This window comes from Poecilia reticulata, chromosome 4 (assembly GCF_904066995.2).
Source record: "Poecilia reticulata chromosome 4, P_reticulata-male-v2, whole genome shotgun sequence".
In the NCBI taxonomy this organism is placed as follows: Eukaryota; Metazoa; Chordata; class Actinopteri; order Cyprinodontiformes; family Poeciliidae; genus Poecilia; species Poecilia reticulata.
Genome location: NC_088833.1, coordinates 15,237,916 through 15,261,945, shown reverse-complemented (window position 1 = coordinate 15,261,945; position 24,030 = coordinate 15,237,916). Strand labels below are relative to the sequence as shown.

Here is a 24,030-nt window from a genome sequence, read left to right as displayed (position 1 = left end):
GCTAATAAAGTGGCTGATGAAGGGTTACATTATTATCTGTTGTTAACATTGACAACATGCCTAGCAGAACCACCTAACAGTGAGAAATGTAGATTTTCATGGATTCAGACTCCTGTCGTTATTGGGAGGCACACACACATACAGACACACACATAAAGTGAAGTATATTTATTTTGATCTAAAGACATTTGTCCATGAAAATATTGTTAGCAGAACACCAGTGGGAACAGTAACCTCCAACTCAAAGGCCATATTTTCTGATTTTAATTGGATGTCTTCACAGTAGCATTGAGGCAAGTCTCTGTTGCATTACAAAGGCAGAAACTAAGAACACCACTGCCCTTTCATTACTCCCATAAACACTCCAATTGCTCTACTGTGACACTTTTTTTATGTAAACTCTGTATACATACAATAGAAGGCCTTTTTATCTCAAGCTTCAATTGAAAGGTAACTAATCATGAACTTAGTTTAACTTCTTTGTTTGCTCTCTGGAGTTCCAGCCCGTATGTCAGTTTATATTGTTGTTAAAGCAATTTCAAATATCAAAAACATAATCTCGGTAGGGTGGCAGTGAAGCAGTCACAATCAAAATCACATCACAGCATCTCTGATATGAAAGCTGACCCCCCTGTGAACATGGAAATCAATCTCTTTGACTGGCACAGGGATGCTTTCACACCCACCCCAATTACATCAGTGTAAAAACATTGCTCTATTTTCCCAGGGGCTCCGTTTTCTTTTTCATCCATGTTTCTTTAAATGAACCATGAGAACTATTTAAAATGTGTTTATGTCTGTGACCAATGTATATTTGTTCTTTTTCAAATAAAGTTTTGTGCAATCAATCTTTGATCAATAGTCAAAGTTTTTTGAAGGATTTAACAGTTGGTTGCTATCAGCTGCAGATTCTGTTTATTTTTTTTATTTTTTTTCATGAACAGAATTCTGGCAGCTTTCTGATTTATTAGGACCAGTGATCAGAGGTGGATAGTAAATGGTTAAATTTGCTCAGTTACATTTACTTCAGTAACTTTATGGAAAGAAATTACTTTTACTTTTACTCAATCTTCATTGTGTGTTTTAGTTTAAAATCAACACCACCTTGACATTATCTGCAGCGATAATGTCAAGGTGAGAACGAGAAACATCAGTAAATTGTTCAGATGTCGCCAACGTGCCCAGTGGTCTGCTTACCACAAAAATGAGACAATGTCAAGATTATTTCCCAGGATGGCAATGCTTTAAAGTAGTTTTCCATTCCCTACAACTCCAGCACCATTCCACCTTGAGCTCATTCTTTATAATAATGGCAGAAGTCGAGCATTTAGGTATTTGTGTGAAACAAAGCATGAGAAGAAATAAAATTATCCAAATGAACACTAAGAAGAGAGACTTGTCAGTATAAATCATGGCATGTGGATATAATATACCTGAAACAATAATTTTCCACTTTAATGAAATTGAAGTGGCATGCTGTGCTAGATGAAAAAAATCTGAATGTGTTAACTTTACTGTAACTTTGTTCAAAGCAGCAGAACTATCATTTTAAACTCCTTTGTTATAATGAAATAATTCTCTAAGATCTATGAACTAGATACTTCCTTCGGCCAATCAGTAGTAACAAAGTTCACCACCCGCTTTCTCTATTAAGAATATAGAATAGAATAATGTTTTATTTCTCTCTTTGTGGGGGAAATTTTTAAAGTTGTGCAATATACTGAAAGATATATCCTAATTATGCTAATTTGATACATTTTTAAAAGTAGGGTTATATATGTTAGGATCCCGAGTTGATGAGTTGTTTTGGAGTTTGACTTGATTTTAGTTTCATTATTGTTCTGTGTTAATTTCTTATTTTGATTAGATTAGTTTTGCTCCTGTTTTTCTTTAATTCAGTCCTTCCTTAGTGATTCTAGTTTATTTCTTGTGTCTAATTATTCTTTAGTGTTATATTTAACTTTTTAGTCCGCTGCTCTCTCTCTCTCTCTCTCTCATCCCCTGTGACACTTTTTCTCTCTCTCTTCCTCTCCTCAGTCTGCTCTCACCCCTCTCACCTGCAATCAATTAGCTCATCAGCCCAGGTCTTTTGTTCAGCATTCAACCTCCCATTATTTAAGAGCAAAACAGACAAAAAAAAAATAACATAAATTAATATATATTATCCATATATCAAAACAGTTTATGAAGTAAAATCTTATCTGCTGTCTGCTAAGTAAACTTTCAGAAAAGTGTATCAATGAAAATATTGTGGTGTGAGAAAACAAAAATGTTTTATGCTTTCTTTTTTTTTTTTTGATAGTGTGGAATACAGTAGGGGTCGTAAATAGCTCTTTAGCTTTTATGACAATAAACTATGATCTCTCAATACCAAGACTTTTGAGAAAACGTATTTGCTGATACCAAGTCCTAGTCCAAAATTTCAATAAAACACATGGCATGTGAAACTCCATAACTGCAAAAAATGCAATAAATTAATACAATAATTCACATAAAATGTAATCTTCAACTAACATAATGTATGTCTCATATCCATCTTATGAGAGCAAAATATTTACCAAACATGCTACTCTAGCTATATGTCCATCACAGCATCAAATGGCACACAGAAGACAACCATGACACACCCAAAACATCTAAGACAATTAGAAAACCAGTAACTAAATAATGTTTACATAAGGAATCAGTGCCAACGGCAATATGCCCGTGGCAAAGATTTTCAAGTTTGAGAATCTAAGACTCAATAACATCAGACTTCAGACTTCAGACTAAGGCTTGTGCCCTGTTCATTTTATCTGTAGCTTCACAGTAATGCCCACATCAATATCCCCCCAAATAAAAGCTGTATTAAATCAGTGGATTATTTGAGAACAGAATAAACTTAATTTACCTTTGACATTATCACACTGTTTAGATAAATACGGGACTCTTCTAGCTGGAAATATCTAAATCAAATCACTTCCAGTCTTGTTCTTTCAGACCACTTTGACTTTCTACATTTTGCATCATGTTCAATCATTAAGTTGTAAATTCTACTGCATATTTAAACATCTTTATCATTTAAAATTAAGAACAAGCATTCTTTATTTGGATTTAGAAAGTATAAAGTGGTTTCTCAATATTAGTAAAAAAAGTGTATAGAATGAGGAGAAGAAAACAAACCAAATCATTTTTAGTGGAATTTAATTGAAATTGTAATACATTCGATCAACTTTTAAAATGACACACACCAGTTATTGAACTGACTTAAATGTTAACCGATTAGCACGTCATTGTTTATCAAGTTAATACATTTAATCATACCTACTTGTGATCTAGGTGTACAAAGTATTGGTTTGAATTCCTAACCAACAGTGCTGCAGGGTTCTAGGTGCAGTACATGTCATGGATTTAAAATGAAGATATTTTTCCAGTCTTTGTAACTTTGACTCTCACTGGGAGCAAAAGACCTTGGACTTGACTTGGACCTCAGTGACTTTGGACATGACTTGAAAATATTGACTTGTCTACCAATTAGTGAGCAGATTAATCATCAAGCTACGTAAAAAACCCCCCAAAAAAACCTAACATGTCCAATTCAGCTACCACGTTATTTAATTCAACTCACTCCATGTTCAGTTTGTATCAGTACAGTTCATTCAAATCATCCATCAAAATTAGGTCCAATTACACAAGATCCAATATGTCCCTAAATGTAATATTTTATAGTTAAATTCATCTCATTATATATTTTGCCAGTTGTTGTAAAGTTATTAGGAAAATTCAGTCCAATGTGACGAGCCATTGTCTTAATTTGTCGTTTAATTATGTTAAAATATGATAATATGTTATGGGAAAGACTTAATCATCCAAAGATGTTTGAAGACAGAAAGTGATGCCCCTGCTGATCCAGTCTGTGGAAACACAGATGTAAAAATCCAATTTGTTCAGAGCAGCAATTTAATATAATTATTTTAAGATTTTCCTATTTTCTTGAAAGGGAAGTTCACAGTTACCTCATTGTAAGATAATTCTATCCTCTCTTCTATTTAAAAAAGTTAGCATTATTAGTTAGTAAAACTACTTAAAAAGTAATGGACAGATTTGGTTCACATTTATACCAAAGGTGGCTTCACTTGGAATTTATTTCTACTTATGTGACTATTAAACTGGATGCTATTTGTTTAATTATCTTGAGTATAAAATGTGGGTATGGCAACTTTTAGGAGTGGTTGCCTGAGTGGAAATCCTGATTAGAAATTGTCTACTATGATGCAAAAACTGAATTATATCTATATCTAACGCTGACACTGACCCTATGCTGACAAATATAATCCTATCAAGTTCGTCAGTGGAGTTGTTGTCCATGCTAAGTTATATGCTTAATGGATATGGTATTAAGTTTCAGGTTCCTGTGGCTGCAGAGGTTGGAGGCCCTTAAAAGCCACCACAAGCTAGTTATTCAGCACTGATCTCCTTCCTGTCTGTAATTAATCTTACCATGGGGTTTCTGAGGAAAGTAACTCAAAGACTGACAGGTTCAGAAGGAGGAAGGACAAAAGGTCTTTAAGTAAAACGCATTAGAGCATGTTGTTAATTTGGACAGCTCAGACTTGACAAATGTAGTTGATGCAGGACTGTGTCCCATCTTTTGCTTTTGCTTCATTTGCCACATTTAAATGTTTCACACGATCAAACAATAACTAAGAAGGAATATAGCCTGTGTAAATTAAAAATATAGTTTTTAAATGGTGATGCAGTTTATCAAGTGGGAAAACTATCTATAAAATCAGTCTGGACCAATTTGAAAATGTAACTGTATCCTAGACATAACTTTTGCCAATATTGGCTGCAACAGCTGCCAAATGGTATTTGCAGTAACTGGGAATATGTTTTTTTTTTCCATAAATGTGAAAAAAAATCCTGCTCAAATTTCTTTGTGCATTTTTTTTTATTTATTTATTTTTTTTTTTTTTTTTTGCAATTTAGCCAAATAGCAGAATTTTTTTAACAAAATATGTGTTTAAGATCACAGCATGCCATTAACCCCTTCAATGCCCTATTGCATAGCATGTAAGTTGTATGTGTTACTGCCTCTTGGCCAGCACTTCCTTGAAAAAGAGGTTGTTTTTTTTTTGTCATAGTAAAATAAAGGTTAAGAAAAAAAAGTATTGCAGTCAGTCTTGCATAGTCATCTGTCCTGCAGCATAAAGCTAGCAGTTTATGAATCAATGCTTGTCATCCTCGCTATTCTGAGTTCTGATTTGTTACTTGTTTTTAAGTTTTTTGGAAATTTGCATCCTGAATCAGCTGCAGATATCTGATTGATTTTTACATAGACACAGAAATATATAGGTGGAACCCTCAATAATCTATTTAGACAGTTTATCAGTTGAGAGTTAGTTGCACTTTAATTTCCCATGTCTCAAAGCACCAAAAATGCTCCAGACAATCACCATGGACACAGATCTTAACTAATCTGAAACATTTTCTGAACTCCAAAATGAGTCTTTAGAATGGTCTTGGAGTAATTTTGATAGCCTCATCATTCTAAGTAAGTTTCCCCACTGCTCTATGTTTTCTCTATTTGTGCAAACTGACCCTCACTGTGATTCGCAGGAATCTGGAAGCCTTAGAAATTGATTTGTTACGCTTACATAACTTTGTTTCTTATTTGTTCTTGCATTTCTTTATTCCTCTCAATTATCCGTATTGTACCCAGACATCAGTAATTATCTTATTTTTGTTTCGGCAAAAAACTTTTAATTAAAACTATATAACACCCTCCTCTCTGATCACATTTAGAAAGAGGTGTATATGTGTCCATTTGGATGTCACATGAAATACTGACACACAGAATCAAGCGTAATGAGCTGTAAAATTTTTATTCTTTCAGAAAATCTTTGAGCATTAAAATTGAGTCTACAGCATAAAATCCTTCATAAAGAAACACATGAAATGTTAATAGATTTTAATGATTGATACAGAGATAATTGGACTGTCAGAAATGAAGAAGTGTGGAAGAACAGAGGTGTTTTGGAGCGTAATACTTGAGCTACTGACAGAGGTTCAATCAAATCATAGCAGTTTCAAAACCTGATTCATAAATGACTCTCCTTGATAACACAGAATGATGAAAACCTGCGAAATCAAAATGATGTTGAATTATTTTCTCTTCCATTCTTCACCCTGAAGCAGTTACATAAAAAAGTGAAAGATTGATGGATGGAGCCTATATCTCTCCCTATGCCGTAAATGCCACAAGAAACCATCCATCCATCCATCCATTTTCTTGCACCCTTTTTCCCTCAGTGGGGTCGGGAGGGGTGCTGGTGCCCATCTCCAGCCAACGTTTCGGGCGAGAGGCAGGGTACACCCTGGACAGGTCGCCAGTCTGTCGCAGGCCACAAGAAACCAATGATGGCAAGTCTCAGTTAAGTTCAAGTGAGTTCAGGACTTAAAAGAGATGCTTTGCTCCTAATAAATAAGTGAAAATTCATTTTAGAACATTTAGTGAAGAAAGGGGCATTCTTTAAATAATAATACAAACTTCTAGTCAGAATGAACAAACTGCACCTTTCCTGAAATATATTACAGCACTGTTATTGACATGCAAATTATCTTTGCAGAAAGTCTGTGTGAGTCTATGTGTCAATGTTTCAGCAAAATAAAAAAAACATGTTGTAAAGTGCTGATTTAAATTATATATTGAAAATGACAGGAGCATTTTGATTCTGCCATGGCCACTGACCATGAACATAGTTCCTTGCCCCCGAAAGGTCTACTCCAAGCAAGTCTGCATAAACTGAGGCTCATTACACTTAGGGGTGAAACAAACATTTGTTCTGCATCTAAATCAGTAAAGGTAGCAAATCATTTAAATGCAATAAGCGGATTTAGTAAATAAGCAAGAAAGCACCTTGAGTTTTTGAAAGATCCTCATCTGAACCTTTGATCTGTATGCTAAACAAATGTGATGAGTATGAGGAATTGTGTGTTATATAATAACTCTTGGAAAAATAATTGTGCTTAAAAAAACACTCTAAAGCCACAAACAAGACTGATTTATAAAAACTGTACCTTAGAGTCATTTCAACATGTAAAACATAGTCTTTGTTATTTGATTCTAATCTATACATAATGAGTAAAAATAATTATTATTGAAGGACAATTAAAACACCTAAATACTACTTTCTTCTGTTCTAAATTATTTAAGAACTAGTTCCAAGTTCAGTGCAGCCAGGTTAAAACAAATGTATTTATGTTCAGAATTTACCACCTAAACATTTGAATTAAGTTCACAGCTTTATGACAGCCTCTGCTGATGGGGAGAAGCTGAAGCATAGCAGAGATCAAGGGGGAGGGCATGAGCAGCTCATACACAAGGGTTATTGACATTGCTAAGACCCTCCTCCTGGCTCTGATTGTCTGTTTCTGAAAGAGCGATGCATTTCTAACACAGGAAGAAGGCAGATAAGTTTGTTTTTTTCACAGATTATCTGTCTCACATTAAGCTGTCACGACATAGTGACACTTTTAACAAATATGTAAAAAAATACTTTTACAAAAAGTTAATCTGCAGCTTTAAAAGGACTGCATCTGAGAAGATGATTTAGGTGTGTCATATTACTGATCATTTGCATTTTTGTAACTATTTAATTTGAAATATGAATACAAACGGTATTGTTTTAATTGTTCTTCTGGGATTCAGATTTTTTTTGTGTGTTTTAGTTCAGTAGAAGTTGAAAGTTTAGTGTGCAAATTGACTGCTGTAAAAATTAAATTTCATGAACTGCATCTATTGAATCATTTTCAGCAGTAAAAACAAAATTTACAACCAGTAAAATAAAACTTAACTTTAACTTTTTGTATATAAATAATTACACAGAATATTTTTAACCCATAATTTCTGTTTAACCAAGATAAATAAATAAATAAATAAATAAATAAATAAATAAATAAATAAATAAATAAATAAATAAATAAATAAATAAATAAAATGTTGTCTTAGTGGCCTAAAGGTTGTTGTTTTCAAAATGTATTTTTATTCCAGCAAACAAGTCTAATTATGACACATATTATAAATCATTACATTTAACTTTAGGTGTATCATTTATGAATCTTTACAGATTAGTCCATTTTTAATGTGACATAATCATTGTAATTGTGACATGTTCTCGCCATTTTCATTTTCAGTTTACATTGGAAAAATAAATACATTCTACACACATTAGTAAAGAATGACAGAATGGTTACTGATTATTTGCTACTTTTTTATTTCATTTTGGAAAACATATAAATCTAAGGTGATATGAAAATGCTGGAACTTTCTGCATAAGCATTTTTAATATTATTGTTCCAGAACACATAAGGTAACAGTTTAGCAAGTATTCTGACACGTTGACAAAAACGTTGACCAATAAACACTCATTCTGAAATCTAGTAATACACTCTAATGTTTTGACTTTCTCTCAGAAGCCATCTTTGTTTTCAGTTTATTCCAGGTTAAGTCAATTTTGGCTTTCAATTTTTGAACATGAAGACTTTTAAGAAATCTTTTTTTTTTTTTTTTTGATGTACTAGATTTCTCCTGGAATTTCAGCTTTTTTCATCTCTTAGTTTACTTTTTCTTTTTACCACTACCAGACAAGGAACATCCATTTTGCAATAAAGACAAACATGCAGTTGAAGGCATGATCCTTTTTTCGCCATATTTTTCTAAAACTTAAAATTAAGTTAGAATGTGATAATTTTTTTTTCTTTTGTTCTGTGCTGCTCTGCAAATTTAAATATACCTGATTCAACTGATTCTATTTTTGGTCTTATTGTTAGTTGAGGTAACTTTCACACTAAAGTGGTGTGACTATAATTAAGATTTCATGGCAAGGCCCCTGTGAAATGCAGCTTGATGTTGAAAAATTATAAAGTCTGAGGAATACAATACAAGTAGGTGGCAATAGGTTTGTATGTAGCAGGCAGTTCGTTATCATCTACCATATGTTTTGCATTTAATTAACTAAGAACTCTTGCAGATAAAATCCAAGGTGTGGGATTTTTTTCCAACAGGAGGATACAGAAATATTCAGCAACATATGATGCCTGATACATTCCTGTCAATACCAGATCTAAAGTCGCTCCTTGGACAACGTGCTCCTCTTGTCATGTCACTTTTTTTTTTCTTTTTTTGTTGGCTCTCTACAGCAATATAGCAAATCAGAGCAGCAGATTGCTATCAGTTTCATAATGAGTTGAAGCTCATCTGCTTCTCAAGAAATGATCAGAGCAGATAAACACCCATCTTTGGAACAATAGTTCCAATATTTTAGATATAATTGCAAGTGTAAGGTATTATTTCTCTCTGTTTTGAATTGAATCTGTGATCTGTGAAGAGTCACAAAAAGATCTAGTAGATGTTTTCAATATTTCTGTAGACAGAGGTTTAACAAAAACCATACAATTCATTTGATGCAGTCAAGTTTCTCAGATACAATACGAGACAGGGATTTAAAGAGAAAACCGTTTTTTAAAGCTTTGTGACAGTTTGCCCTGCTGGTTGAAAAACTCAGATTGTATGATCAGTGCTGGTTGTTGAGCAGTACTTTCACGTCCTGAAACAGTCATTAGTGGCCCTGTTGCAGCACAATCTTCAGTCTATCCGCAGGGTGACCGTTTTGAAATTGCAGGAACACCATTAAGCTGTAAAATCGCATTACATATATTTGCTTAGGATCTAGATTCCAAGTTGAATTGCTTTGTGGAAGAATTTCCTCCTACAATAACAATTAGTATTTACAGTTGAGCTGCTCAGAGATTTGTTGTTATGTTTCCTTGACTGTTTTAAAGTCTTCACTTGATGTTATGGCTCCATTAGACATTTTGTTGAGGGACTTTATGGCCCACTAAGCAAACAATCATTTAAATTCAATTAAGACTTTAAAATAGCGCATTTGAAAACAGTACGTTAAGAGGTTTGTTATTGCGTAGTCCTGACCCATGCGCAATGACTTTATCCAGCACAGTATGGACTGCATGTTACAGATTACGGCAGATAAACTCTTCAATGTGAGTGCAATGGATTAACTGGAATCATTTCCACAAACCTCAACCTAATGTGAAATGAACAATAATGGGATGGACTCAGTGAGTCTCTGCTCCTCAGATCATTATACAATTAGCAATTAGCAGTCAGTGTGTTACAGTAGGTGCAAATCAAAGCTGTCTGAACTTGCCAACCTATCCTTGGGCGGTGCAAACAAAAATCTTTCACTGCATTCAGACGTGATTAATGTCTCTCACAAGATTGTCTGCAATGGCAGATTAGGCATGATTATGAGTGGGCTCATTTATTTTCAACATGTCATTATCCCCTACGACATCAACTAAGCAAATGACCAATGTGTTTATAAGCACATCCGTAAGCAGGGCTTTCCTGGTCATTAATGCCGTAGCTTGATTTCCATAAAAAAAAGAGGTTTATAAACTAAATTACTAAAATGTACAAATGAACCTCAATAAACATAAATGCATTAGCTAAAAATAATAGTTCTACATTTGTACACAGTGCCCTACATATTTATTATACTGCTGGTAGAGATTTGTAAATTAAAAAAATATATAGAAACATAGAAAAGAAAGACAACCCTAACAAGAATGTATATTTTGTTGTAATAGTATAGTGTCGCACTGAATAACTTTGAATAATTCACCATTTTAAAGTTTATTGGTTTTGATGAAATAGCTTACCGCACTGGAAAATAGTTGTTTTACTTCATCCCTGGTAAGCCTACAAATCCATTTAAGAAAATTGACCAAAGCTTTTTTTTTTTCTTGCATCCTACGTTTACCTAGGAATCCATGATTTTACAAATTATAAAATACAATGTGACAAAGAGGCCAATTACTTTTAGCAACTCTTCGAAATGGGAAGGACAAAAGAACATGTCGTGTAATTAAGTCAGACTTCTGTGCAGATCAGGAAACGGCTGCTCATCTAAATTTGTTTGCACTTACAGTGAGAGCAAACATTAAAAAGTTTAAAATATCTAAAACTCTAACAGATAAAGCTGAAAGAGGAACCAAGTTTAAACTGCCACCACACATTTCCAGGAGGTTTTTATATGTTTATATAGGTTTTATTTTAAACCTTTTTATTGTATAAGTGGTGCCAATAAATGTGGTCATTGTCTTATTTAGCTGTGATTTAATGCAAGTTTTTATTAACACATTTTAATAGAAAGATGTTAATATTTAATTATATTAAACCTAAATTACTTGACAGTTACATGCCACTCTGCTATTCTGGAAAAATTCAAACATTGCTCAAAATCAAGAGAAAATGTTTTGCGTTTACTTCACACTATGGACAACTCAGATTAAAAATATTTAACAAATCAGTTAGATCAATTAGATTTCTTACATGTCCAGAATGCCAGAATTTATTCCCTTTTTTCCTTCTTTAATACACCCCCATATTTATTGCTTTCATGTAGAAAAAAGGATTTCTAATCTGAAGTCAAATCTTAAATTTCCTACAATAATTTACATTTTTAACTCTTTTTTTTCCATCTTATGAATGTATACAAATGATTAGGGGTTAACTGTAGAGAACAGACTAAGCACTTTATAAAGTTCTGTAGCCATTGTTCATTTTTATCTTTTAGGATTATCAAACACAAAACCCACTATGTAACAACACCAAACACATCTAAGAACACACAGCTGAGCAAACAAAACCAATTCTTGCATGAAAAGAAATCTGTATCTTTTTTTGACAGCATAAAGAATAGACATCTTTTTGGTGACTGACTACTTAAGTTGATTGTCCATTTCAGTTGCTCGTGTGCAACCCTCATCCTGTGACTTCCCATGTGAAGAGTTACGTTTTTTACTTTTCTATTGGTTTCCTGGCAATAATGGCAAAAAACATGGCATGCTGCAAGTGCAGTTCTTTAAACACAGGTTGTCACCCTGGTTTTGTGACACTGTTTAATCGTATTATTCAAACTCGAATAAATTGTATCTTGTAGTTTGTCAATTACTAACGTCTTGATACCGTCCTCATAACTTTAATTATGAAAACAAAAATGTTAAACAACTTTTTTTCTTGTTTTATTAGGTGTATTGTCTTTAAACAGATCTGATTAATTTTGATGAGCCTGTTGAGCAAACATGAATATTTGATAACTGTTTTCAATGGCTTGATTGTCCCAAAAAACCAAGACAAACATAGTGAAATAGAGTCATGAAATATTCACTGGAGTGTAGGTGTGAAAATGATTAACTCCAAAGTCATCGTTTTCATGGATGCAGGTGTCCTTGCCTTGTCTAGCTAACTTGACCATGAACTGTGAGGGAAAGATGCAACAAATAGGTGCACTGGAGAAATACGCTGTAGATTTTTTTCTCTTTTATCCCTACTTGAAAAATGGCATCACAACCGAAGAATGTCGACGAGATACAATCAAGGCATTCAGGCCTCTTAAAGTACAGCTTGTGATAGCAGCAGAGAAAGCTTTGGGTCAGGGTTCATAGAGAGCTATCTCCAGCAAACACAAAGCTTCACTCCATTCTTGGCATTTCTTTTGGTAAATGCAGCAACATGTTTTGCAGCCTTTGTGTTTTCAAATTGCTCTAAACAGTCCTGCAGTCGCTCTTGTGAAAGTCTGAGCCCTCAACCTCCAAACTCTCACAAATAGCCACAAATAATGAAAAAAATAAAAATCATTGTCAATAAGTCACATCATAACAGTATAAGTTCAGCTTCTTTGAATCTGTAAGCCATATGACTTTAACAATGTTTTGATTATTATACATGTATCTGCTATGTATGTAGATGATTTTATAAACACTAAAACGGGGGTGAAATCTGGCAAATAATCCAGGGATTTTTTAATACCAGTTATATTTTCCTTTCCCCCCGCTGATAAGGAACTGGATTTAAAAATAAAACAGACTAATGGTTGAGCTAAGGCTTACTCTTTGCATCATGATGAGTTGGTGCCACCTACTGTTAACAGAGGGATCACATTGCCTGGACCTTCCTGCAAATTTCAGAAAATAATAATTAAAAAAAAAAACATTAATGAGAAGGCAGCAAGAATTTCAAATAACACTTCTGGATTTATTCCAATCTAATTCATTTAATTTTATCTCACAATGGTCTAAAAAGTATCCCCATATATTTCAATCGACATACAAACTGCATTTCTAAATGAAGTTGAATGAAAATTTGTTGTATGATGGATTTTACTAAAACGAAAATACAGAATAGTGGTCAAACAGTAACAGGAATTATGTTAGGACAAACTAAATATGGTTATATTTTGTATGTTCGTACAAATGTTGATCGATTCCTAAGTAATTCGCAATGAAGTTCAGGTTCGTCTCATAAACAAAACAATTTGTAGAGACCCTTCGTGAAGACTTCGACACCTTTGTCAATCAGTCTGGGACTGCCGTCACAGACTATGCTGGAATCCGGGAGAGGTTATTTATTAGCATATCAGTGACACAGATTAACATACATTAACATACATTATGCCTGAATTAAGCATGGCATGAAGTAGAACTTGGAGAGGCTTCTGAAAACAGTTTGCTCTGAAGTCGATTCAAGGAAAAGCTTGCTGTTCCTTGCATAATAACCTCCAGTAGCTCAAATAAACATGTACAGAATGTATACTGATAGCTTTTATTATCTGTACAGTGCTCATTCAGTCATTCTCTATAATATGCATTATCCATGCTGTTGACATGACTGCTGCACTAATTAATAAAGGATTTAGATGTAACAGGTTTTTTGTGAATTTTAGACTGACTTACACATTTAGCTTTAACACATGTGGTTGTCTGGTGGTTTGCATTGGGATGATGTTTGTTCCAAATTGGTACTGTGTGGATAAAATTAATTAGCAATATAAGAAGAAAAGTCTGGTCTCCTTTGCGACTGTGATAGATTTGTGATTAATATTTTCTCTATTGAAGATTCAAGATTTATCTGGACGCCAACTGAGACCAAGATGAGGTCAATGGAGAAACCTGGAATCCGTGATGAGGCTTAACAAGAATAGAACTAAAACCTATGCTGTTAAATGATAATAAAAATTTAAATTATAGAAACTGTCAAAAAAATATGACTACTGCATTACTGTATACTGAGCATATGCTGGCATCTTATATATTCCTGTTTTGCTGTTTATTTACAGCAAACAACTTTTTGACCTCAGTTAGACTCTTTCCACACTTACACAATTTGTTTTTCCAAAACTGGCATTTTCTGCCCCATTTACATGGAATCTGGATTTTCAGTGAGGGAAAAAAAAACAATGCTTTCAAAAGTGGATAATTTGACAAACTTCTGCAAACTGATTCAGTAAATTATTTAGAGGGAAAGTAAACTTAGAGAATACACAAGCTATGATATTTTGGAGATTTCTTTAGCCTAACACTGTTTTAGCTGTGCTTAGGATCTTTTACATTCTGGTGCTGCTAAACTTAACAACGTTTACCCTTGTTGACATGGTAGCTACATGTATACCTCGTTTGCTGCTTGTCATGAAAAGAGGTTAGCAAATCCTTAAGATTACTCTGATTTAGATCTTTAGCCTTTAGCCTCACTGAGCTTCACCTTTGTAGCAACTAGATAACTCTGTGTCTGAGTGTGGAACCTTGCAAGATTCTCAATTCATGCATGATTTCAGCAACAACTTGACATGAGAGTTCAGTAAGGAACTAGGGTTATATTAACCATCCATCCATCCATTTTCTTGCACCCTTTTTCCCTCAGTGGGGTCGGGAGGGGTGCTGGTGCCCATCTCCAGCCAACGTTTCGGGCGAGAGGCAGGGTACACCCTGGACAGGTCGCCAGTCTGTCGCAGGGCAACACAGAGACACACAGGACACACAACCATGCACACACACACCTAGGGGCAATTTGGAGAGGCCAATTAACCTGACAGTCATGTTTTTGGACTGTGGGAGGAAACCGGAGTACCCGGAGAAAACCCACGCACACACAGGGAGAACATGCAAACTCCATGCAGAAAGACCCCAGGCTGGGAATCGAACCCAGAACCTTCTTGCTGCAAGGCAACAGCTCTACCAACTGCGCCACTGTGCAGCCCGGGTTATATTAACAAAATATGAAATTATTTATTTATTTTTTCACAGAACTTATTAAATTAACTAATGTACGGTGACTACGTAAACGACATCACCTACCCTCGACTTGCTCTGAGTTTCCAATATGATATTTTTGGGTGTGTGGTGTAAGGAGGATGAGTATGGTACAAACTTCTCTTTTGGATGTATCTGCCAGGGCCTTATGAGTCGAGTAAACCTTTGCATGCCAGAGACCTTCAAAAATGTGCACACCAGAGGTTTACTTTGAATTTTACTTACGCTTCAGACATTCACTGCAGTTCCTATTTTAAACAGTAGATATTGCTGCAGATGAAATCTGTCTGTAAGTATTTAAGAATTGGCAGCAGAAGAAGAATGTGCAAGGAAGGGCACGAGTTTCATAGCTACAAAGTTTGGTCCTTACAAGCATTACCTTTAAGTATATTTTTAGAGCATGCAATATTTTGCAGTCAGCATGTCCTCTGTCTTCACCTTCTTTCTCTCTCAAAGCTTATTTTGAGAGAACAGAAAAAAACATTTTGTATCTCAGTCATTAGATGTCAAAATCTGTGTTTGTGTGGACAGTTTATCACCTTTCACTTTACATGTAAATTGACATGTTTTTTTGGATAAAAATCTGTTATTTTTTTAGAGTTATTTTTTAAACTAGATATTGCTCAGGGGGTCATTTTTCTCTTTAAACATCAGTCTACCTGCAGCCACACATCTAAGACCGTCTTAGTCTCAAATAGAGCAAATCCATGAATGAATTGATAAAGTGAAAGAGTCTTATAGTGAAGGGCCTGAAATAACTCATGAAATGTCACTGATTCTTCTATCAGTTGGTCAGAGCAACTTTTGAGCTTTGCTATCTTGGTGAGGCACACAGCTAGAGTCCTATCTTGGCATGAACACACATTCAACCTTGAGCTCAGGTAGCATCTTATGTGGTGGCACGCTTGGAGATGAACTCTAAGTAAGTAGATATTGCTGTTCCTTTCTATCATTATTAGCTCCTGACAGCCAGCCATATTGTCATGCCCTCACTGATGCAAGGCCATATCATCGGAGGTGTTACTCAGGTCCCGACCGTATGTGCAACTCAGTTAAGAGTTCCTTGAATAGTACCATTTAAACATGACTTGAACATCCGCCAAAGTCCTCTCCAAGTAATGGAATGACAGCATCATGCAGAAAATTAAAAAGCAAATGCCTAAGTTAACTAGATCCCTTGAAAATACGTAACATAATGGTGGACAGCAGCATCTTGTGGATACTTACTTTTCTATGTTACAAGGAAAATGATTGACAGCATGGAATTTGGAATTTGGAACATGGAAATTACAGAGTCCCATCTGGCTCAATGTGACCCTTAATAACACAGCAGTAAACATGACCATCACACAGCAAGTTTTTCCCAGTAAAAAGCCTAAATTGAGAGCTCAGAAAAAAGTAAAAGCAACTCCTCCTCTCTGACGACACTAGCGCATTTTCAAGGCCTATGTTGTTGTCTCTCTCACAAGGAAAAAGAAGTAGAAATAAATCAGTGCACAAACAAATCAAGAGTGACATCTTGCTTCAAGACAGGTATTCTGAAGATGAAAATGGTGAACATTAGTCAAAGTAGATTTACCCATCGAAATTCCTTTTTTCACAATAATGGAAAACTGATTTTGAAGGGGTTGGAGACGTTTACAATGTCTTAGGGCCCTTTGTTGGTCTAGCAGATATAATAACAAAAAAAAATTATTAAAGAACAGTTTGTAAACGCTCTGAAGCACAGATTGCTATCTGGGTGAGGCACGCACACATATATCTAAAAATGCTTATTAGCACTTTATAAGAAAAAAAAAACAAGTAAAACTGGACATCTAGGCAAGGCCAGTTTCTATGGGCTGACAAAACTAAATTAAAAATTGTCTGGGAACTGCAGTTCTTAGCAGCTAATACAGCTCTCATCCACATAAAGTTGAAGTAAATACTTTAAAGAACAGATTTTTTTACCCTTATTAATGAAGATTTTATTTAAAATCTGCATTTTATATTTACTCAGGGGATTTTTGACAAATTAAAATTTGTTAGATGATATCAACCATTAAGGACATGCAAACACAGAAAGAATCTCAAATATTTTTGCTTTGGAAACACATGACAATTGTTAGGTTCTGGGTGTCTTTGCCTAGCCTTGGGTTGCTCAGTTGTCTCCCCACCAGATGGGGTCCGAGAGGTGGCGGGCTGTGGGTTCCCAGATGACGTCATCCTCACGTCTGCGGCGGATTACCTAATTGGCGGCAGCATAAGAGGGGTGGAACGCCGGTACTTCGACGCCAGAGTGTCAACCGTTGATGGTACCTCGAGCCCCCTCCTCTGAGTTATTGCTCCAAGCTTTGTTGCCTTGAGAATCTGCCAAGTGTTTGTTTTCACATCGTTGTTTCATTGTAAACCCTTGCTCTCCACAGGATCCGCCCTGATCCGGTTGCCTGCCGTGCCAGTTCCCTGCCACGACCTCCCCGTATGCCTGACAAACAAGACCCATCAAGCTTCCGTAAACCTATAACCTCTCTGAAGTTTCCGACCGGCCGTTCCCCCCTACTACCCACCGCCGCCGCCGCCTTCAGAGACAAACCCTCCTGTCCGCCCTCCAACGCCACCCTCCAACCCACCACGCCTCACGCAAAGATCCCTGAACCAACCACTCCCCCCTCCAAACCGTTTTGGACGCACCGAGTCAGTAAGTTCATCCATTATACATTCTCAAGCTCCCATTTCCCAGCACCTGAACTCACCACACCCCCTTTGTCTTCTCAGTACCCCGAGTCAGCCGAGCAGTTCCCGGACCAGCTTCACTTTCTGTTGCATCTGTAAAATAAACCTTTCAATTTTTTCACACTCCGTCTCATGGTGTTCTTGCATGTGGGTGAGATCCATCAAACCCATCATGACAACAATGGTAACCACACTGGACACCAAAAGTAAAAAAAAAAATACTTTTGCCAAAACCAGATAAAGACACTTCTTTTTGGCAAATCCTCAAAAATAAACATCTTTAGTTCCAGTCTGCTGTCTAGCTCTGCTATGGCTTTACTGTATTTGTCTTAACTCCCATACAACGCACATTTTTCCCCCTGTTGTTTCCTTATGGGCCTATGCCTGAATGGTGTAAAAACCAGAAAAAAAAAAAAAAACTTCCAAGAAAAGCACTTTGCTTGATGACATGGGAAGGACATGAGAGGACAACGTCCCTTTAATCCTTCTTACACTGACTAAATAATTCATGACACCATCCAAGTGTAACTGTGGGTTTAAAAAGCATTCATTTATAGTAATTGATGACCTGAAGGACCCTGTCTCACACTGTTAGCCAGGCCAATTCAAACTCCTTGGTACCTGTGCTGTGATGTTAAGAACAATATTTCTTTCCCTCTTTTCATCCATAACCTGCAGAGAGGAATTCATGCCAAGGACATGACTCATATTCTCTTAACCTTGTACACAGCTCAGAATTTTTATTTATTTATTTATTTATTTTTACTTTTTCTGTTCGACAGTGTCATAAATGCACATTCAATGTTTGCAGCATGTTATACAACTTAAGTCGTTAACTGAGCAGCTCTTTCAAAAGAACAGGAGTCATTATGCTGCACTGCAATCTGAATGAATGGCCCTGAGGGGAAATTTAGTTTTCTACTTATTTTTTGGAAGGTTCAGACCAAATATTTTTATGCAATGTAGTTTCGATGGAAAGGAGGAAGAGCTAATCCAGAGTGAGAGACAAATGAACACATCTGTGAAAATGTGCAATTTGGTTGGACTCCTTACTAAATGAACTTTTCAGACATGTGCCCTTTTGATGGCTCTGCTTGGTCCGAGTAAAACGGTGCACTTGAATTTTCTCCGAGCCAATTATTCAGAAAACAATGCATTAACAATGAATGTGTTTGGAACAATAAAACGACTCACCGTGCTGAAATACAGAATTTAAAAAAATGTATTTTTAAATGTATTCTTCTAAACCAGAGTGCAGCATTTCTCTGGAGACATCTGCAAAATGTGACAGCTTTGAGCGCTTTACTTTTACTGCTGATATTAGGAATGGATGGCTGCTCTTCTGAGATAGTGCGGTAGCCCTTCCAAAGCAGTGCACCTCAATGACTTTGAACAGATCTTTTTCAAAGATATTGTATAATATACCCTTCTTGGTATAGCTTGACATGTTTCCATCTAATATGGACGATGCTGTAAGTGGAGCTCCCTTACTTCCTTAGGGGAACGATTTATACAACACACATCGCCAGAACTGGAATAAGACCTGACAACCCCATAAATGGATACATCTGATATCTGACTTAAATTCTTAGCCAGCTTTCTGGTTTTATGGAATTTTGCAGATTGGACATCGAATTGTCAAGGCCACAGAGAGGCTCAAAACAGACATTTTGTGGATCAGAGGTGCTTCATTTGACATTTTGACACCAGCTCTATAAGAATTGCTCATTTCTATGAACAGCATGTCAGTTAGTCTGAAGAACACTTGAATCTCAAACAAGGAAATATAAAAAAGGTTGAGTAATCATGTGTAAAGGTCTGTCAGTTAATTGTCAGACCACAGACGTTCATTAAACAGCCTCTCTAACAAAGAAGCAGGATCTTAGCATGTTTTTTTTATTGCTTTGATGCAAACTTATTAATTTTATTTATTAATTTATTTATTTATGCATGGCTGTTTTAACGGTTTGAGAAAAGACATTAAAATGAAGTAAAAGTTAAACTTTATTGATGTATTTATGTCAAATTTATGATTAAATTGAATAGTAAAAAGTGGATAACTTAAATAAAACAGAAAGCGAAAACAATATATATATATGAATAAATAAATAAAGTTTCTCACAACTGCAAATAAAATCTGATTCCATACTTAGGGGAACAGCACAACATTTTTAAAGACCTGTCGAATTTTTATTCCCAGATGAGCTTGTTGAATTCTGCCTCCACAAACATCCCTCTGCTCCCCATCCCTCAAATCTCTAACAGCTAGAGCAACGAAACAGAAGAGATTCATGCTGACCGAAATTACATGCAAGCCCCCCATTGTGAAGCATTTCACAAAAGGACCAATCAGTGATTTAGCATGTCATCAAGACGACAACCCTGTCCTCACATTGTTTGACAGGACACATGATGGCAACAGTGTGTCTCCGTAGCTTCTGCAGGTCATCAAGGTTGGCCGCCCAGCAAATCTCTGACGGTCACCCTGTGCTCGAAGGGGAAAATCTGCGCAAACTGGTTCTTTGGACAACTTTACTATCCACCTCCTTCCTCAAACCTAAAAATTCTCTGGCCTCACTCTGCTCCGACGATCAAATCCTTTACACTTCTCTCTGGTGTGAGACAGAAGGAAAAATAGTCTACCCCATGAGGATGAATCCTGAACTAAAAAAAAAACAAAAAAACCATGCATTAATCTGGCATTGTCTCTATATTGTTTGGGGAATCATAGCAGGGGGCAGCAATGACTGATCCTGTGGACTTGTAAGACTTTTATTTTGTCGGATTTGTTATAGATGTGGATGTTTCTCCAGAGGCCATAGTCTCATAAATCTAAAAAACACAAGTTTTGAAGCACAAAACTTCTCAAGAGTTTCACTTACAGTTACAGGAAATACCAAAACGTGGTACTACTTTGCTGCTTATTTATACTGAATTGTAAATGATTCGAGAATCACTATTTTGCACATTTTCATATTTTACAATACATCTTCATCAATAAATTTTTATTTTTTTTTTTTTTTTGCTGCAGGAATACCTAATGTCACTTCAACACCTTTTACTCATGCTACACCTCAGCATTTCAACCTACTTTTGGTGTTTGTAAATCTTAACAATATGTCTTTAAATTACCATCTTCAAACCCCAAAAATATCTCCAGTATGAGCTCTGGGAGAGAGACAAATCCTGACCAGACCGGATCATGCTGTACTCCGAGAGGGGGTACTATCAGGGAAGTTTGTGGTTTCATTGATTTCAAGACTCCAATCAGCTCCATCTGATGTAGTGGGCTGAGGAAGAATCTACAAGGCTAAACAGTCTGCAGACGGTCGCACTGTTTGATAACACAAGTTTGAAATGTTTGGTCTGTGATAACGTGAGTCAATTAATGGTTTATTGATTCACGTATGAGTTACATTATTTTTAATCCACTGTTATTCCTTTTCTTTATTCATTTTATCCAATTTTAAGGTTACTCCTTTTTACTGTCACCATAATTAGGGGTTTCTTTTGTTAACTCTGAGAAATACATTTATAAAGATGACACCGCTTTAGTGTTTATACCCCCTCACTAGCAAAAACACACACTCACATATACATATATACAAAAAAAATAAAAACACAAAAGATAAAGGACAATATTTCCAAAGGGCCGACAGCAAAAAATTATATCAAAAAAACTGACAAAGGATTTTTAAAACTGTTAATCAGTTTGTGGTAAACTAGGGTAAACAGCAATGAATTTAATTTTCTGTGGAAATTCTTCACACAAATGTCAGAGTTATACAAGTCATGGCATGAATGAACAGACTCAATTAAATAAAGTATTTTTAATTTTTTTACTTTGCTTAAATAAAACAATACATCATTACTTTTAAATAACGATGATGGATTATTCTAAAAAACTGTAGCAACATCAAAAGCCAAAAATATGAACATACATTCAAAAAAGGAAAGAATCAATTGTCCCCCTTCATCCTTCATTCATGATGTTTGTACTTGGATTCTGGGTCAAATTTAAATGCTGAAATTTGCTTAAGAAGAAAATAACTTTAACCTTTTTTTAACCTTCTTTCGCTCTAATTACACAAATGATTGGCATTAACAAATTAGAAAGTGAAAAATATTAAACAATGATTTGTGTTTAAATGTCAAATACAAATATCATTGAAACAATTTTAAGAATGTACTAAAATAATATACTATTTTATTATTATTATTATTATTATTATTATTATTATTATTATTATTATTATTATTATTATTATTATTATTTTAAAAAGATTGTGATATGTTAGAAAAGAAGCCACTATAAACAGGCATAAAAATTGTCAAATATTGAATGACAATAATTGATATATATATATATATATATATATATATATATATATATATATATATATATATATATATATATATATATATATATATATATATTTAAATTTTATGATTTGTATGTAATTCAATGTAGAGAGAAGTAAATATTATCATATATATTTTTAAAATCATACACCTGTTTGAATTCTTCACTCAGCATCATATTAAAACAGCTGAAGCAAATATTTTATATTTCTCCTTCATTAAACTCAAAATTTATTTTTCCAAATTAATACAAATAATAACTTTTTTACGCCAATAATTTTAATTTTAAAAATTCTAGTAATCTAAAAGTCACATGAAGGTTTCCGATGCATAGTAAAAACCACACCACGTCATTGCAATATTTAGCAGAACAGCACAATTCAAGCTGCAGTCACTGAGAATAGTCATTTAATGCACGTTATTTATTTCTTACCTAACTAAATGCCGTGTCTGGGATAGTAACTCTAAAATACCAAAATGCTAAAATATTTGGGTAGGAAACTTGGTTTTAAGTGACTTTCTGTGAAGTTCTTATAAGCACAAAGACTTTGCAAACATCTCTTTAGCAGCAATAAACTTCCATAACCAACAGCAGTCATCCACCTAGGTGACGAGTCAACAGAAACAATCAATCGTGTCTGTTGCAATAACCGTGAAAGGAAGTGCCTCCAATTTATCTTTATTAAATCAATAGGGATTTGATAGCCTTACCTGCAGTGGAGTGCTTTGCCCAGTGTTGGAGCTGTAAGTGTCTTGTGCTTTGGGACAGGGGGGAGATCTCTGGTTCACTTGTTGTTTGTCGGGGATAGGGTAGTTTGCTGTGTGGCTGGAAGCGACACTCCTAAGGGTCCACTGTGAATAGAGGTCAGGATAATAGACACAGGCACACAACAAAGACTGATAATCCTGTCTCGCCCCACAGCTCCCATGTTGCAATCAGACATTTTCAGGGCAGTTAATTTGCAGTGAGGGGCACCTGAATGAACTGCGGTTGGGAAAGACTCCCAAGCTCCCATTATAGGCAGTAACCGGTGTCAATTCACAGCAATTAGACCACTCAGATGTGTCAGTAGACAGGCCTCAAATTAATAAATAAATAACGTCAACCACAAGTGCTTGCTGATATAGCCTTTTGAGTCATTTGAGTCTCCCAGTGGTCTATTTCAGAGCAGAACGCTTAGCCCTTTAAAAAGTGACGAGGTGTGCTCTCCTCCCTGGGTGTCCGGGATGACCTCTGTGTGAAAATTGCTCTCAGAAAGATGGTTGCTTAAATCAGTTTTCAGTGATTTGCACTAAACAAATCGGCATTTAGAGAAGAGTGGCAAGAAACACGCCATTGTTGTCACAAGAGTCCCTTTTCCTGCTGGGTTGTAAAATAGATGAATAAAAAAATAAATGTTTATATTATATATATATATATATATATATATATATATATATATATATATATATATATATATATATATATATATATATATATGTCCAATTCCCAATTGATTTTCAATTAAATATTTAGTTTGAAACTCTGACATTTATAATATGTTGAATGTATAACTTTGAAAAATGAACCCCAATGTTTTTTTTTTCTCTGACAAGCTAAAAACACCAAATTCTTGCTGTTAATTCTTCACTGTGCTACTTTTAAAACCGTGCCCCATGCATCACTAACACTGCACATCCATCTAAACAAAAACAAGGTGGTGGCAGCATCATGCAATATTTTTCTTGTGCAGGTACAAGACCAGAGGCTGAAACTAACCTTATAATTGGGGCAGAGGTTCACCTTTCAGCAGGACAACTACCCTA

The 24,030-nt window shown here is 35.2% G+C and overlaps 1 long non-coding RNA gene across 1 annotated transcript in view; it reads right to left on the bottom strand.

Moving 5' to 3' along the window:
* LOC103464165 (uncharacterized) overlaps positions 1 to 23,564 on the bottom strand; it is a 92,420-nt gene extending 68,856 nt beyond the window's left edge. The window contains exon 1 of the long non-coding RNA XR_533608.3: positions 22,936 to 23,564. This is a non-coding gene — a long non-coding RNA (uncharacterized LOC103464165). The remainder of the gene's footprint in view (positions 1 to 22,935) is intronic.
* Between the last annotated feature and the right edge of the window lie 466 nt (positions 23,565 to 24,030).